The following is a 6,591-nucleotide window of genomic DNA, read 5'->3' as shown; positions in this document are numbered from 1 at the left end:
TGATATTCTAATTTTATGACCAGCACCTGTATTATTGTTCATTTCCTTTCTTCCTGTTAAACTGCCAACCTGTACATCACTTTTAGATGCATTTGGTTCAACACACTTCAATCCTGTAATTAGATGATTGAGAGGACTCTGGAGGAACTGACTGCATGCGAGGAGGTAAATCAGTCATTTGATTCAGGTGTGTTGAACCAATGATGGATCTAAAAGTTGCAGGATACCAGAGGTCACTCCAGTGCAGGCCTAATGGAAACAGAGAACATATCTTAAAGTCGGCAGCAGCATGTTGAGACCTGTTGCAGTGTCCATGGGACAGGCTGCAAGTCCATGAACATAGGTCACCCTGATGGTTCTGAATAAAACATGATCCACATTTTGGTTTCTTGAATAATTTCATCACTACAAAACACCAGACTGCCACACCTAAACACTTTAATTCCGGTATGAGTCCTGTTCCAATCACAGACCAGCGACCAGGTGGAAATGCTGTCAGACTTTTTCGGCATCAGGACCTTCAGGGTTTGGATTAAGTTCTTAATTCCACTGAATGAATGAAAACAATCTCAGCTGTTTGGTTCTGAATGAACAAAACCAAGTTGAACGTGCTGCCTTTTCAACCATCTGGACCGAAACTACTGGACAAGTGCTTCCAGATTCTTCAGAACCCCAGAAAATCTCTCTGGGTTCGTGTTGGAGCGGCTGTGGTAGAGGTGCATCTGATCACTGGGCCTATGCTTTACGGGTCTGCAGGAATAAATTGGGCTTTCTGCAGATTAATTAATTGGAACTCAAATTTCAGGCATTTTCCAGACCAGAATCCTCCTCTGAGGTCAGAACTTGTGGCTAGAAGTCGGAGCAGGTGGGACAGACAGGGGGGTTCTGATGAGAAGGCATCTGGGGGTCAGTCCAATTCAAACCCAGTTCTGGAACTTGGAGGCTGTGGAACCAGAGATTCTGTGGTTCGGAGGGGAATCAAAGTGATTCAGAGAATCAGAACCCCTCACATCATCATCATCATCATCATCATCATCATCATCATTTAGATCGATGATGAGGATTTTATATGTGGTGATCCTCTCTCTCTCCAGTGTTGGATCAGGATCAAAAAGATTCAATTAGGCCCAGACGTCGGTTCCGAACCCGATCCTGGATTCAGTTTCAGGCCATTTTGGAAAATGTTCTGCCCGTAGCAGCAGGCTGATCCTGGAGCAGCTCTTTGACTCACTGACCTGATTTCTGGCGTCGTTCCTGCGGTAACTCCAGCAGGCCGTGCGGGGCCGCTGCACCTGCGGCTAGGCCCGAACCGAACCGGCCGTCTGCCGGCCTAACTAAGCCGCAGAGACCCACACGCATCCCGCACATCCACAACCTGCTCGGATCTGCTCCATCACGGATGCGGATAGACAGGTGCGCGCCGTGCGCGTGCACAGCGCACACATTATATAACACCCTCCCCCCCCTCCTCCCCCGGTCAGGATGGATGCTGTCCGGGTGAAGCGGGGCTGCCAGGCCGCCCAGGACGCTGCAGCAGCGGCCTGTCAGCCGCCGCTCCGACCCGCTGAGCGGATCAACCAGAACCGCCCCACAAAGCCAATCATTAAGAATTAGAACAAAGCCGGTACCTGAACATCCGAAGCCGAACCAACACCTTCCCCTCCGCTCTACGACCAGCCGTTAAATGAGCAAATCCTCAGAAAAGCCGCTCCTTCCGAACTGCGAGGCGCTGCAGGGCCGCCATCCCGCTAAAGTGCCGCTTCAGGCCGCCAAGAGCTCCGAACACCTACTGGGGGGGACGTCGTCCTGCCGCCGGGCCGAGAGTCTACTGCGAACCGCTACTCCTCCGCCGGCTGTCGGAGGCAAAATGGAGGAGGAGCGGTCCGAGTCCGACAGTGAGACACAGCCGCCACTAGAGGGCAGCAACAGCTGACCTTCAAGCTGCGTCTCACCCTGAAGTTATAAACAACAGTCAACGCAGAAGAAGAGCGGCCTTAAATTAGAGTCAGATCATAAACATATAGAAAATTATTCCTGAGATAATTTCTGATCTTGTTTCTGATAAAATGTTGTAAACATTTCATCACGTGTTGAAAGGAAACAAGCAAACAAATCCAGAGTTTCATAATAAAAGACTCCATGTTCAACTAAACCTATAAAAATATAGCTTATTATTTATTTAAAATAGCTTTTAGAGTAATTAGGGACACTATAAAGCAGCATAGCGACAACTGAATACAATTGATAAAAATCTGATACGATCATCATGAGTAAAGAATAAACTTTAAAATTCTAATAATAAGTCAACTAATTAATTATCTGGTATGTCACTCTGTTTGTTGCTTTGTGGGAAGAAGGTCCTAATCTCTCTAAATGCTGCGTGTATGAACATCTAATGCAACACTGATAATCCAAAAATGCTGAAGATTACCAAAACTAGGTACATTTCAAGTTCATATTTTACAATATACTAAGTATATTGTAAAATATGAACTTGAAATGTGTATATATACTTAGTGTATTGTAAAATATGAACTTGATTTAGTCCAAAATAGTCCAAAAAAGTACATACTTTGTGAACTTATAAGTTCACAAAGTATGTACTTTTTTGGACTATTTTGGCCCAGTTCAATTATACTTTCGCATATCCTTAAAGTAGACTTTTAGGTATAATTTTAGTTTCATAACAAATCAGTATACTTATTGTTTATAAAAGTATACTTTGAAGTTAACTGAAATTAAATGTTTAGTTTACTGGATAGTATACTTTTTCTCTGATGAAATAATCTTGATATATTTGGCAGACTAATTTAAGTACACTTCGAAATGTACTTTTAAATGCTTAAAGTACACTTGAAAGTTGATTACAAATAAATTAGTCGTATACCTGGAAAACTTATGATGGCATACTTCGCCAATGAAGTCCTAGGAAATAGATTTTTTTTACATTTTTCGACATTGTTTTTTTTTCTGAATGAACAAAACCAAGTTTAACAGGCTGCCTTTTCAACCATCTGGACCGAAACTCCTGGACAAATGCTTCCAGATTCTACAGAACCCCAGAAAATCTCTCTGGGTTCATGTTGGACCCACGCTTTACTAGTCTGGTCTGGCTGGTTCTGCTGGAATAAATTGGGTTTTCTACTTTTCTTACTGCAGATTAATAAATCATGAAACTCAAAATTCAGGTACTTTCCTGACCAGAACCCTCCTCAGAGGTTCTATTTTTTGTGAATTTGAACAAGCCCCAGCCACATGGAATTCATTAAATAATAGATGCACAATTTAATTGGGCTCAACAGGCTTTTTTCCTCTTTTTTTTCTCTCTATGCTCAGGGTGACAAATACCTGGTAGCCCATTAGCGAGGACTGATGCTGGCTGGACCAATCACGGCAGCCAATGCGCTCTCCCTCTTGGGTCACAGCTGTCAGTAAATCAATTAACATAGACAGAGGAGAACGGGGAAAATAATAGAAAGAAGAAATAAATAAAAAGATGGCGTAAAAAAAATGAAGGGATAAAAACAGAGAAGCCCTTCAAGCTGATGCTACTAAATACATAAAGCTAACCCTGATGTTCGCTGGCATTGATAGTGGAGTCTCCAGGTGTTTATGGGAGAGAAACACAGTCTTTGTTGGGAAATCTGAACTTTACTTAAGTGATGAACTAAACTCTATCTGGGTCGGATATTAAACATGTTTTGGTCTATTTTAATTTTGCTGTGCTTGTAATCTCTTATCAGTCAATAGTTACATGTAGGCCTAACCCAAACAATTCCAAAAAAATAAAATCCATGGGATTTTGTTTCCAAGTTTGAAGACGTTTCGCTTCCCATCCAGGAAGCTTTTTCTATTCAAAATGTCAGGAATAGTGTTGAGTTTGAGGTTTTATACAGAAGCCCCACAAAGCCTTGTTTTTGTTTTGCAAACATGCAAATTAAAAACAGACAAAGGGGTCCACCCCTTTGGATTGGGGGTCTTTTGGCTTCTTTTGTTTGACTACAATATCCCATACTCATCTAAATGTCTGAACATGTGAACAGTCTGGTCCTCAAAAAAAAAAACTTGAGGACCAGAATGTTCACATTTTGGATTAGGAAAATAAGTGGTTTGAGAGGGGCATGAAGGAAGCCATGTATGTTAAGAAAGAAAAAACGACCTTAAACAGAGGGGGTGGATTCAATTCCCTTTAACAAGACACTAGGATGGGTATGGGATTTTACAGTCTAACAAAAGAAGCTAAACAACCCCCATTCTAATGGAGTGGTCCCCTTCATCTGTTCCAATTTGCATGTTTTCAAAACAACAAGACTTTGTTGGGCTACTGTATAAAACCTCGAACTCAACGCTATTCCTGACATTTTAAATTGAAAAGGCTTCCTGCATGGGAAGTGAAACGTCTTCATACTTGGAAACCAAATCCTTTGAAGTGATTTTCATTTTGTTGAAATGACTATGACCTGGATGACTGAGAACCTTCCTCAGCAATACCTTAATAATTCCTTTTTTATTAACTTACACCAGGGATGGTGATCTTCCTGCCTCAGTAACTTTATTTTTTAATTAATTCAGTTGGTTAAATTTGGTCTTTAATATTTAGGTTTAAATATTCTAGTTTTATAAATTGATATATGTTCACTATGTTGTATTATTTACCCAGAAACAGCTGAAGCTCAACACAGTAAAAATGTTTAGGTAAGGCCAGCTGATTAGACAATTATTTATATACCTTCTCTACACTTGTGTATTTGTCTTTTATACACAAGTATCCCCATTTTTATCTTGTTTTTCAAACATTCATCAAGAAATCCTTGTGATCAATATTTTTTTTAATTTTTAAAATAGGTAATTTCCATCCTTCCTTCTACTGGTTGAACTGGTTCAACTGCCAACCTGTATATTCTCTCCTCCAGTGCAGACCTAACGTAAACAGAGAACCTGCCTGAAAGGCAGCAGCAGCATGTTGAGACCTGTTGCAGTGTCCATGGGAGAGACTGCAGGTACAAAGCTTAAGTGACTGTCAGGTTGGGTGGAGGCTTTCAGGACCCAAATGCAGAGATGAGTATGCAGAGATTAGATTTGCTTATTTAATTAAGAAATAACAGGAAACTGAGGCAAAAAGTTGGAAAAATGCAAAAATACTGACAACCCCAAAAAATGTAATAAATGTCAGGGAAAATACACATGTGGAGCAGAGGTCAAGGAAGCAACAAAACAACAAGAAACAAGCAAACAGCAAACCAGAGTTGGTGTATATATGTGGATGTAATATTTTGAATGTGTGACTCTTAATGGGGGCAAAAACTGAGACAGTTGGAATATGAGAAAAAGTTTATTGAAATAATGGAAATGAACAAGATTAGATTTCAGTTGGTCGGGGGTCTGGTGAGCTCTGCTGGGAAAGATGGGGAGGATGGTGAATAAACTGAGCTTTGGGATTTGTGAGAATTTGGTTTGGGCGGTGAGCTCACTGAGGTGGCGGCTTTGGCTTGGTCTCGGGGAAGAAGGGCTGTTTAGCGGTCTGGGTTGTTGGTGCAGATCCAGATTCTCTCTATGTGTTATTTTGTTGGAGGGTGGACAGGCAGGCAAGCGCAGGCAGGAGGGCTGACAGATGGATCCGGGGTTCTTCTCTGGAAAGAGAACGTTCCAGTTGTCTCTCAGATTCTAAACCCCCGGCATGGGTTTCCAGTTCTTTAACTGGATGGCTTTCTGGAAGGAAATCACAAGGTTAGGTTAAGGTCTCACAGAAAATAGGGCTTTCAAAGAGTAGGTCTGTACCACGCTGATGCATAAACGAACTGACGCCCTCCTCCTGGTTTCAGCTCCTTATGAAGGCTGGTAATTAGCTCTGATGGAACGGACCTGCCCGTCCAGCCCTGCAGAGAGGAGGGTGAAAGAAAACACAGACCTGCACCTAGACCACAGAGCAATGACAGTGGAACAGAACAAAGGATGGGCTAATGAGCTGATATGGAGCAGGTGTTGATAGAACTAACTAGAAGGAAGCCAAGGGGAAAGGAACAGGCACAAGGGGGCAACAGAGAGTAACTCGGGAAATGCCAAACTGACAAAAGATACAGAATAACAAAGAAACTAAAAATAAACTAAAACAGAAGGCAGAACCCTGACAGATTCATCAAACAATGTCAAATGAAACAATGAGAAATTAAACTGTAAAAAAATAAATAAAGTAAACATTTTAAAATAAAACATTGAAAAACTAAACACTTTAAAAGGCATCCAACAAAGATGTCTGAGCTGTTCAATCCTTTACCAAATGACCAATCAAGCTCCTCACCCTATCTCTAAGTGAGAGCCCATCCACCCTGCAGAGAAAACTAATTTCAGCTGCTTGTATCAGGGTCTCCTTCTTTGTGTCATGATCCAGATTTCTTAACCATAGGTGAGGGTAGGAATATAGACCGACTGGTAAATTGAGAGCTTTAACTCTTTACCTCAGCCCTCTCTTCACCTTTGAAAAATGAAACATTGAAAAATCAAAAGAGGAAAACTTAAACTGTGAAGAACTAAAAAAATAAAACTTCCATCCATCCATCCATCCATCCATCCATCCATCCATCCATCCATCCA

At 41.5% G+C, this 6,591-nt stretch overlaps 1 protein-coding gene across 2 annotated transcripts in view; it reads right to left on the bottom strand.

The window, feature by feature from the left end:
- The window catches only part of LOC107104493 (CSC1-like protein 2), a 35,256-nt gene extending 33,383 nt beyond the window's left edge, over positions 1-1,873 (bottom strand). For both annotated transcript variants that reach the window (XM_015404495.1, XM_015404496.1), the window contains exon 1: positions 1,629-1,873. The gene's annotated coding sequence lies outside the window, so the exon portion shown is untranslated. The remainder of the gene's footprint in view (positions 1-1,628) is intronic.
- Positions 1,874-6,591: the final 4,718 nt, after the last annotated feature.

Source organism: Cyprinodon variegatus, unplaced genomic scaffold, assembly GCF_000732505.1.
Source record: "Cyprinodon variegatus isolate N-32 unplaced genomic scaffold, C_variegatus-1.0 Scaffold1764, whole genome shotgun sequence".
Lineage (NCBI taxonomy): Eukaryota > Metazoa > Chordata > Actinopteri > Cyprinodontiformes > Cyprinodontidae > Cyprinodon > Cyprinodon variegatus.
This window is presented reverse-complemented; position numbering and strand designations above follow the sequence as displayed.